Below are 10,515 nucleotides of genomic sequence, written 5' to 3'. Positions count from 1 at the left end.
TGTTGTTTTTATTTACCATTACGGACACTTACCACGCTGCGTTTTGGTCCTCCGATCCTTCTCATTACTCCTCCTCCTCAGAAGAGGATGAGGTCCGTTACTGAAACACCCACCACAAAAGGACCAAGCAGCGTGGTAACGAACAGCAGCAGCGATCGCAGGTCTCGTGGACTTGGGAGGAGATTCTGGACGGCAAGGGTCCATGGGCACAGGCTGAAGAATATCGCCGCCCCAAGGCTGAGCTGGAGGCAGCGAAAGCCAAGAGGCGGTGGTATGAGGAGGCAGCATGGCGGCGCGGCTGGAAGCCCGAGAGGCAGCCCCAAAAATGTCTTGGGAGGGGGCACACGGGGAGTGAGTGCTTATCGGAGAGAGAGAGGGACTGGGCAGGCACCGTGTTATGCTGTGCGGTGTCACCGGTTTGCCAGCACAGCCCAGTGCGGGCTATTCCACCTCGCTGCACTGGCCTGGCTACGGGGAGCATTCAACCAGGTAAGATTGGGCAGGCTCGGTGCTCAAAAGCTCCAGTGCGCCTTCACGGTCCGGTCTGTCCGGTGCCACCTCCACATACCAGCCCTCCGGTGGCAGCCCCCCGCACCAGGCTGTCTCTCTGTCTTCTCCCTACAGGTGCTCCCGCCTGTCCAGCGTTGCCAGTGCCTTTCTCCTCTCCAGCACTGCAAGAGTCTCCCGTCTGTCCTGGGCTGCCAGAGACTCCCGTCTGTCCTGAGCTGCCAGAGTCTCCCATTTGTCCTGAGCTGCCAGAGTCTCCCGTCTGTCCTGAGCTGCCAGAGTCTCCCGTCTGTCCTGAGCTGCCAGAGTCTCCCGTCTGTCCTGAGCTGCCAGAGCTGCCAGTCTGTCCTTAGCTGCCAGAGTCTCCCGTCTGTCCTGAGCTGCCAGAGCCGCCAGTCTGTCCTGAGCTGCCAGAACCGTCAGTCTGTCCTGAGCCGTCAGTCAGCCAGGAGCTGCCAGAGCCGTCAGTCAGCATGGAGCTGCCAGAACCGTCAGTCAGCATGGAGCTGCCAGAGCCGTCAGTCAGCCAGGAGCTGCCAGAGCCGTCAGTCAGACAGGAGCTGCCAGAGCCGTCAGTCAGCCAGGAGCTGCCAGAGCCGTCAGTCAGCATGGAGCTGCCAGAGCCGTCAGTCAGCCAGGAGCTGCCAGAGCCGTCAGTCAGCCAGGAGCTGCCAGAGCCGTCAGTCAGCCAGAAGCTGCCAGAGCCGTCAGTCAGCATGGAGCTGCCAGAGCCGTCAGTCAGACAAGAGCTCCCAGAGTGCCTTTGCGGGGGGGGTACTGTCACGTTCTGACCTTAGTTCGGTATTTTATCTTTGTTTTAGTATTGTCAGGACGTGAGTTGGGGTGGGCAGTCTGTTTGTTATTCTATGTTGGATTTTGAGTTCGGCCTAGTATGGTTCTCAATCAGAGGCAGCTGTCTATTGTTGTCCCTGATTGAGAATCATACTTAGGTAGCCTGGGTTTCAGTTTTGGGTTGTGGGTGTTTGTCTTCCGTGTCAGTGTTTGTCGCCACACGGGACTGTTTCGTTGATGCACGTTATTTTGTTTTGTTCCAGTGTTCTATTGTTTTTATTTAACATTACGGACACTTACCACGCTGCGTTTTGGTCCCCCGATCCTTCTCGTTACTCCTCCTCAGAAGAGGAGTATGAGGTCCGTTACATGTAAAGTCATTTCCTCTGATGATTCCCCTTTCTGATTGTTTGGGGCATCTAGAAAAAAGCTTGTCCGGAGAAGACAAGGTGAACGCTACCATCAGACCTGTGTCATACCAACAGTAAAGCATCCTTAGAATCCCTCCACAGCCTCATAGAGGATCTAAATACTTTTGCTAACCTTTCTGGATTAAAACTAAATTATGATAAGTGATATTACGTATTGGATCACTAAAAAATTCAACTTTTACATTACCATGTAGTTTACCAATAAAATGGTCTGATGAGGATGTGGACATACTCGGTATAGAAATCCCAAAATAAAGAAAGTATCTCACTCCAATACGTTTTTATAGAAAATGATCCAGATCTTGCTACCATGGAAAGGAAAATACCTATCTATTTGTGGAAAAAACACCCTGATTAACTCTTAAGTCATATCCCAGATGACCTATTTGCTTATGGTTTTGCCTACACCTAGTGACCTGCTTTTTAAATTATATTATATTTATAATATATTATATTTATTTGGAATGGCAAGCCAGACACAATTAAAAGGGCCCTATTTATATAACAAATATGATTTCGGTAGGGCAGAAATTATTACATATTAAAGCATTAGACCTCTCACTAAAGGCATCAATCATACGAAAGTTATACTTAAATCCGAAATGGCTCTCTAGTAAATTGGTAGGAATGTCTCACCCCATGTTCAAGAATGGCCTTTTTCCCTTTATTCAGATTGCAACATCTTACTTTTGGTTGTTTGAAAACTAAATAATCTCCAAAATATTTGTATTTTTTAAACAAGCCTTAGAAAGTTGGTTGTAATTTCAGTTTAATCCACCTGAAAAGACAGAACAAATAATTAAACAAATATTGTGGTTAAACTGAAATATACTAATTGATTCAAAAAACCTTGTTTTTGAAAAAACGTTTTTTAAAGGTATAATTTTTGTAAATTATATCATAAATAGGACTGGTGGAGTTATGTCACACATGCATCTAACACAGACATATGGAAATGTCTGCTCTCCCCAAAATTACAACCAACTAATTGCAGCATTACCACAAAAATGGAAGAGGCAAGTAGAAGGGGGAAAACGTAAGGAACTTGTCGGCACTGCATTAAAGACCATAAATGGTGAAGGAAAATGCTAAATAAAAACATACCAATTTCATTTAAGGACCAAACAATTGACAGCTGTGCCATATAAATTGCAAAATAGTTGGGAAGAGATTTTCGATGTACTGATTCCATGACACATGGTTTATGAATTGACACGCAAACAACGACGGATTCAAAACTTCAAATTGTTCAATTTAAATTATTATTCAAAATTCTTGCAACCAATAGAATGTTATTTTTATGGGGGATACAATATTCTCAACTCTGCAGATTTTGCTGTAAGGAGGCAGAGTCATTAGATCATTTATTTTAATACTGTCTATATGTAGCTCGTGTTTGCTCACAGGTCCAGGAGTGGCTGAAGAATTGCAACATTTGCCAAGAACTAACGCTGCAGATAGCTGTTACGTCCGTCGTTAGAATGAGACCAAGGTGCAGCGTGGTAGGCATACATATTTCTTTATTTTATAATGACACCAAAAAAAAACAACACACGAAACGAACGTAAAGCTCTGTATCGCTTAACAGCAACTATACAAAGACAAGATCCCACAAACTAGGGTGGAAAACAGGCTGCCTAAGTACGATTCCCAATCAGAGACAACGATACACAGCTGTCTCTGATTGGGAACCATACCCGGCCAACAAAGAAATAGAAAACTAGAATGCCCACCCATATCACACCCTGACCTAACCAAATAGAGAAATAAAAAGGCTCTCTAAGGTCAGGGCGTGACAATAGCAATACTGAGTTATTTGAAAAGTCATAGTCAATCAATCAATAATATAATAATTATTTTAGCAACATTTTTTATCTTTAATTAACAATCTGTTGAAGCTATGAGAATAGAAAGGTTCAGTACTTTTGTGAAGCATCACAGCACAGTTGAAACATAGATGGCAAATAGAAATCCAAAATGGATGATGTTGAGAAATAGATGGGAGGGGTTGAATGGAGCTGAAGGGTAGAACTAATAACAAGACACCCGGTGTAAAATGTCTACAGGTTCAGAAAGGTTGTGAAATAGCACAGTTACAAATATAAATCAAACTGGATGGACATCAGAGATAGAGAAAGGAATAAAAACAAACAAAATATAACTATTGTCAAATAGATTGTGTCTGTAAAATGTGTATAATATATATAAACTGAAGGTAGAAGCCTAAGTGTTATTGTTTATTAGTTTACTCCACTTAGGGAGGGGTGGTAGGGTTTGCAGGGAATACTAAAGGTATATTCTAAAAAAAAGTATGTATATGTGTGTATGTATATATGTATGTGTATGTATGTACTGTATATGGATATATATACAGGTATTTACCCCCAAAATATAAGGGGATTGGAAATAAGGCAGACATTTACATTGATGGAAGCAACAATCTTTCTGCGATATTAAAGCTGATTCACCCTTTAGAAAAAAAAAAATGTATTAAAATGTTTTAACACCAAACTGGTGGCAGGTGTATAAAAGGTCAATAGTTGGAAGAGTTCAGTCAAAATAATGCCATTGTTGATTAGATGCTTTTAAAATTAATTCGACTATTTTGAATATAATAAATGAATAAATATGAATGAATACTTTTTTTAAATTTAAGTATAATTTACCAAAGTTACCATAGATTACAATAATCATTACATGTTAATTACCAAAATTACTGAAAATGTAAGTAACTTTGGTAAATTACCCCTAGCTTTGAAATCCTACACGCACGTGTGCGCACAAGCACACACACACACGCACACGTACACGCACACGCACACACACAAGCTCAAGGATAAAGGCACTGCAGGACTGTGAGTCTCTGAGTCATGGGGGGAAGAACTCCTCTGACTGTCGAGGTGTTACACTAAAGTTTGAAACTCAAAGGGCGTGTGTTACTGTCAGTTCAGACACCTTTTTACTTTCTACCGTTTCCACAGTGGCTGCCTTCAGTGGACATCACCCAGGACATGTATTTTGAACTCAACCTGTCTTGGCGTATAGTAGGATGTGTATGTGTGTGTTCGCACCCAATAAACATACCATCTGTGCTTCTATGAATTTCGACATTCAATTGTGTTTCGACAAGAGTAAATCAATGAATCATATGTACACACATTTTCTCCAAAGTGCCACTGCATTGGGTTCATATTTTTTGATGTCAGTATGCGTTGGTGAGGAACACTCCGGCAGGCAGCGAGCCTTCACTTAAGTCCTGCTGACATTCAGGCAAACAGGAAATTACTTCAGATGATCAATATTGCCATTGACGGCTCAGGAGAGACCTGTCGTATAATATACTGTATATTCTTTTTTCTTGCTGAAGCCGCCTGTCACATAAGTATACAGGACACACACACGCACGCACACACACACGCACGCACGCACGCACGCACGCACGCACGCACGCACGCACGCACGCACGCACGCACGCACACACACGCACACACACACACACACACACACACACACACACACACACACACACACACACACACACACACACACACACACATACACACCATGCAGCAGCGTTGGGTAAAGTTGACAGCGTGTTTGTTTTTCCTAGATGATGTGGCAGACAGATTGCGTTCACTGCTGTAAATAAAAAGTGGAATAGTGCAGCCAAAGCAGGCCTGACAGCCAGACCATCTCATCTAACTGTGTGTGGTAAAACACAAACACATCCAGGCACCACAGGTCAATATCAGCAATACATAACAATGTAGTGTTTCAGACCAAACCCACTCACTTCTCAAAACAGTGCAACTGTAGGTGTATTAGAAGCATGTTCACCACAACTCAGATTGTAAGTGTTGTGCTTGAACAACATACGTTCAATGTGAAGTTACATTGCCTTGCAAAAGTATTCATCCCCTTGGCGTTTTTCCTATTTTGTTGGATTACAGCCTGTAATTTAAATAGATTTTTATTGGGATTTCATGTAATGGACATACACAAAATAGTCCAAACTGGTGAAGTGAAATGAAAAAATGGAAATGTTGTGTGTGCATTTGTATTCGCCCCCTTTGCTATGAAGCCCCTAAATAAGATATGGTGCAACCAAATACCTTCAGAAGTCACATAATTAGTTAAATAAAGTCCACCTGTGTGAAATCTAAGTGTCACATGATCTGTCACATGATCTCAGTATGTGTACAACTGTTCTGAAAGAGACAAGAATCGGCAACACCACTAAGCAAGGGGAACCACCAAGCAAGCGGCACCATGAAGAGCAAGGAGCTCTACAAACAGGTCAGGGAGAAGTACAGATCAGGTTTGGGTTATAAAAAAATATCTGAAACTTTGACCACCCCACGGAGCGCCATTAAATCCATTATTAAAAAATGGAAAGAATATGGCACCACAACAAACCTGACAAGAGAGGGCCACCCAACATAGCTCAAGGACCAGGCAAGGAGGGCATTAATCAGAGAGGCAACAGAGAGACCAAAGATAACCCTGAAGGAGTTGCAAAGCTCCACGGCGGAGACTGGAGTATCTGTCCATAGGACCACTTTAAGCCGTACACTCCACAGAGCTGGGCTTTATGGAAGAGTGGCCAGAAAAAATCCATTGCTTAAAGAACACATTTGTTGTTCGCATGTAGGAGACAAAAAGCATGTAGGAGACTCCCCAAACTTTTGGAAGAAGGTACTCTGGTCAGATGAGGTTAAAATTGAGCTTTTTGGCCATCAAGGAAATGCTATGTCTGGCGGGAACCCAACACCTCACATCACTCTGAGAACACCATCCCCACAGTGAAGCATGGTGGTGGCAGCATCATGCTGTGGGGATGTTTTTCATCATCAGGGACTGGGAAACTGTTCAGAGTTGAAGGAATGATGGAAATTCTTGAAGGAAACCTGTTTCAGTCTTCCAGAGATTTGAGACTGGGACAATGACTCTAAGCATACTCCTAAAGCAACACTCAAGTGGTTTAATAAGGGGAAACATTTAAATGTCTTGGAATGGCCTAGTCAAAGCCCAGACCTCAATCGAATTGAGGATCTGTGGTACGACTTTAAAAATTGCTGTACACCAGCGGAACCCATCCAACTTGAAGGAGCTGAAGCAGTTTTGTCTTGAAGAATAGGCATAAATCCCAATGGCTAGATGTGCCAAGCTTATAGAGACATACCCCCAGAGACTTGCAGCTGTAATTACTGCAAAAGGTGGCTCTACAAAGTATTGACTTTGGGGGGGGTGAATAGTTCTGCACACTCAAGTTTTCTGTTTTTTCATCTTATTTCTTGTTTGTCTCACAATAAAGAATATTTTGCATCTTCAAAGTGATAGGCATCTCGTATGCTATGTGGGTTATTATGGGGTGTTTTTAACGTGCGCTGAGGCGCGTTGAGGAAAATAGTGACTGACATGTTGCAATGACGTATCATTATGATACTTTCTGTGATAAATTAGTGCTGAAAGCAAAACCAACAGAAACAAAAGCCTGCATGTCCATCATTTTTTTTATTGTCTCTCAAAATCTCAAGAGTATAAATCTGTTAAAACCCATGAGGAGTATGGTGTGGTGGAGGAGGAGGGGCGGCAGGGGGGAGGAGGATGAGGGTTGGAGGAGGTGAAGGTGTTGGAGGAGTAGGATGCTGTGCTATCTTGGCAACCTCTGCGATCACAAGCTAGCGAGGCCTTGGTGGACCTGTGTGCCCGACTGTGTTTCAGTTGCACCTACAGTATGTCTCATGGGATAGGCTTCCTACTGAAGGACAAGAGCAAAGTAGAGGAAGGACAAGGAAAGGGATATAGCCTTTCTCTCACTCTCTCTCTCTCTCTCTCTCTCTCTCTCTCTCCACAAATCTATATCTCCGCTTCCTCTCTCTCTCTCTCTCTCTAATTGATATTATATAATGGTATTGATCGTGTCTGGGGCAGTTCAGTATCCAGTCACAATGATCAGCAAAATAAATCATTATTACTAGACTGATTTGGCTAAAACGAAGTGTCTGGTTCAGTTAGTTCTCATTCTATTGTATTACTTAGACATCAGAAAGATGACTTGCACTTTCTTCTAATTGTTCCATCATGTCACGGATCCCTCTGGAACTTTCATTGCGCACACCTGGCAAATATTCCCACTGATTGTATTTGTATATATGTGCCCTTTGTTCACCATGGTACTTCGATTATTGTTCCAATGTTCGTTGGTGCGTGTGAGTACCTGTGCTGTGTGTTTTGGGCTTTCGTGCCCTTGTGGACTGCGCAGATGATTACAGGCCTCGTCCCGTGTGATAATCATTGGGCGCTAGTGTTATTTATTCGAGGTACTCCTCGCTCTTTTGTTTGGGTTACAACCCTGTGTTTTTGTTCCGTGTTTTGTTTGGTCTTCGTCCCCAAGCCTTTACACACACACGCCGTCATTTGGGGCTTCATATAAATGTCACGGTCGTCCTCCTCTTCATCTGAAGAGGAGAGGCGAGATGGATCGGAGGTCCAAAATGCGTTGTGATGTGTTCATGTTGAATGTTTAATTAAAGAAAGACCTGAACACTGAAACACGATACAAAAACAGTAAACAAAATAACAACCGTGAAGCTAATGCGAGCTGCGCTGAAACAAGCCATCAACATAGACAATCACCCACAAACAAACAGTGCAACCCAGGCTACCTAAGTATGATTCTCAATCAGAGACAACTAATGACACCTGCCTCTGATTGAGAACCATACTAGGCCAAAACATAGAAATACCCAAATCATAGAAAAACAAACATAGACTGCCCACCCCAACTCACGCCCTGACCATACTAAATAATGACAAAACAAAGGAAATAAAGGTCAGAACGTGACAATAAAACCCTATTACGCATTCCTGTGCCTGTCTTCTGAGTCATTTATGCCAACGTGACAGAATAATCGACCATTGAGGGAGACAGGGGAATGGCCCGTCCGACTTCGCCACAACGCGTCCATACGACGCCAACTTCAGCAGCCACAACTGGCCCGTCCTACGCTGCCACAACCGGTCCATCCGACGCCACCGCTACTGGTCCGTCTGAACGCCGCGGCAACTTCGGCAGCAGAAACTGGCCCGTCCAACGACGAGGCAACTTCGGCAGCTGCATTGGGTCCTGATCGACCCGCACTCCGGTGTCATTGCGCTGCTGGTGCAGGGGTGTAGAGGCTAACGCTAATGTATGGGGTTTGCATATAGAGTATTACATTATAATTGGATAGTTTTATATGTATATATTTTTATTCCATTCCTTTACTTAGATTTGTGTGTATTAGGTAGTTGTTGTGGAATTGCTAGATTACTTGTTAGATATTGCTGCACTGTCGGAACTAGAAGCACAAGCATTTCTCTACACTCACAATCACATCTGCTAACCATGTGTATGTGACCAATAACATTTGATTTGATTTTATACATGCTGAAGGAGAGAGAGTGTTAATCTACCAAAGCCAGAGTGCTGTTACGTAGAAGGACAACATCGACTGGTTCTGTGTCCATGGCCAGAGGGATCAAACTTATGGCAACTGTAAATGCAACTGAGATTCCTAGAGATTCCTGTATTATTGACGGAACTTCATTTATTCTGTTTCTACAGATCTTGCAGTGGAAGGGAAACCCTAGGGAGAAGAGTCCTTCATGTACTACATCATTCAGCTATGCGATGTTCTTGGCTCAGATGATCTGTCATCATATATCTAATCATTGCCTTTTAATTCAGCGGGTTCATGAAATATGCATTGCGGCAACTTTGGAATGGAGAGTGAAGTGGTGCTCCCTGTTCGGCTTGAAATCTGGGCCAGATTTCTACAGCAGTCTCGGCAAGAGCCAAAATATCAAAATATTGAGCATGCCTGCCTGACCAATGGACGTACTGTAGATGTCACCGATACACATCAGAACAGCTGTGCTTCCTTCCTTCCTTCCTTCCTTCCTTCCTTCCTTCCTTCCTTCCTTCCTTCCTTCCTTCCTTCCTTCCGTCAATTTGTTTGTAACACACACATGCACATGCACACACATGCATACACACACACACGCACGCACGCACACACACACACAATATTGTGTGCAGTGCGATGACATTTAATAAGGCACTGCTGGACTGACCTCCACTGATGGGCTGTGGCATATATTCCTGAATTAGCTGTCACCCCGACTGTAAATACGAACCTCTCCAAAGTCTGGGGGGGGGATTATTTATCCATTCTCTGGGGTTCTGTCCCAAATGGCACCCTATTCCCTACATAGTGCACTACTTGTGCCCAAAGCCCATACGGCCCTGGTCAAAAGTAGCGCACTATGCAGGGAATAGGGTGCCGTTCGGGATGCCCAGGTGTTACATGGCCCAAGGCCCAGAATATGGATGCTAAATGTTGTTTTTGCTTTATTGTTGACTGATGCATAGTCACCACCATGCACAGCAATCTGCAGTAAGCAGTGGTGTCTCACTTTATAGATGGCCCACTAGCTCATTCAGTACTCTGAGGTACAGAACATATGAAATGTAATTAGCAAACTGTGTGGCTGGTAATCGGTTTCTTTCTACGTGCATTTATGCCTCATACATGTCTCAAACTGCCCATGGCAACTGTAATATAACATGAAAACATGGGTATGAAGCTTTAATATTACTACATAGTTCAAGGGAAAATATCCCCAATTGATTCAAATTGTTGTTGTTAGATCCCTATTACATTAGGCTATTGTAAGTTAAGGAGGATGAGGATAACAACGTACTATTCTGGAAAAATAAAAAGTGTTTGAACGCTAGATG

The sequence above is a fragment of the Oncorhynchus tshawytscha genome, linkage group LG14 (assembly GCF_018296145.1).
Source record: "Oncorhynchus tshawytscha isolate Ot180627B linkage group LG14, Otsh_v2.0, whole genome shotgun sequence".
Lineage (NCBI taxonomy): Eukaryota > Metazoa > Chordata > Actinopteri > Salmoniformes > Salmonidae > Oncorhynchus > Oncorhynchus tshawytscha.
Note: the sequence above shows the minus strand (reverse complement) of the source record.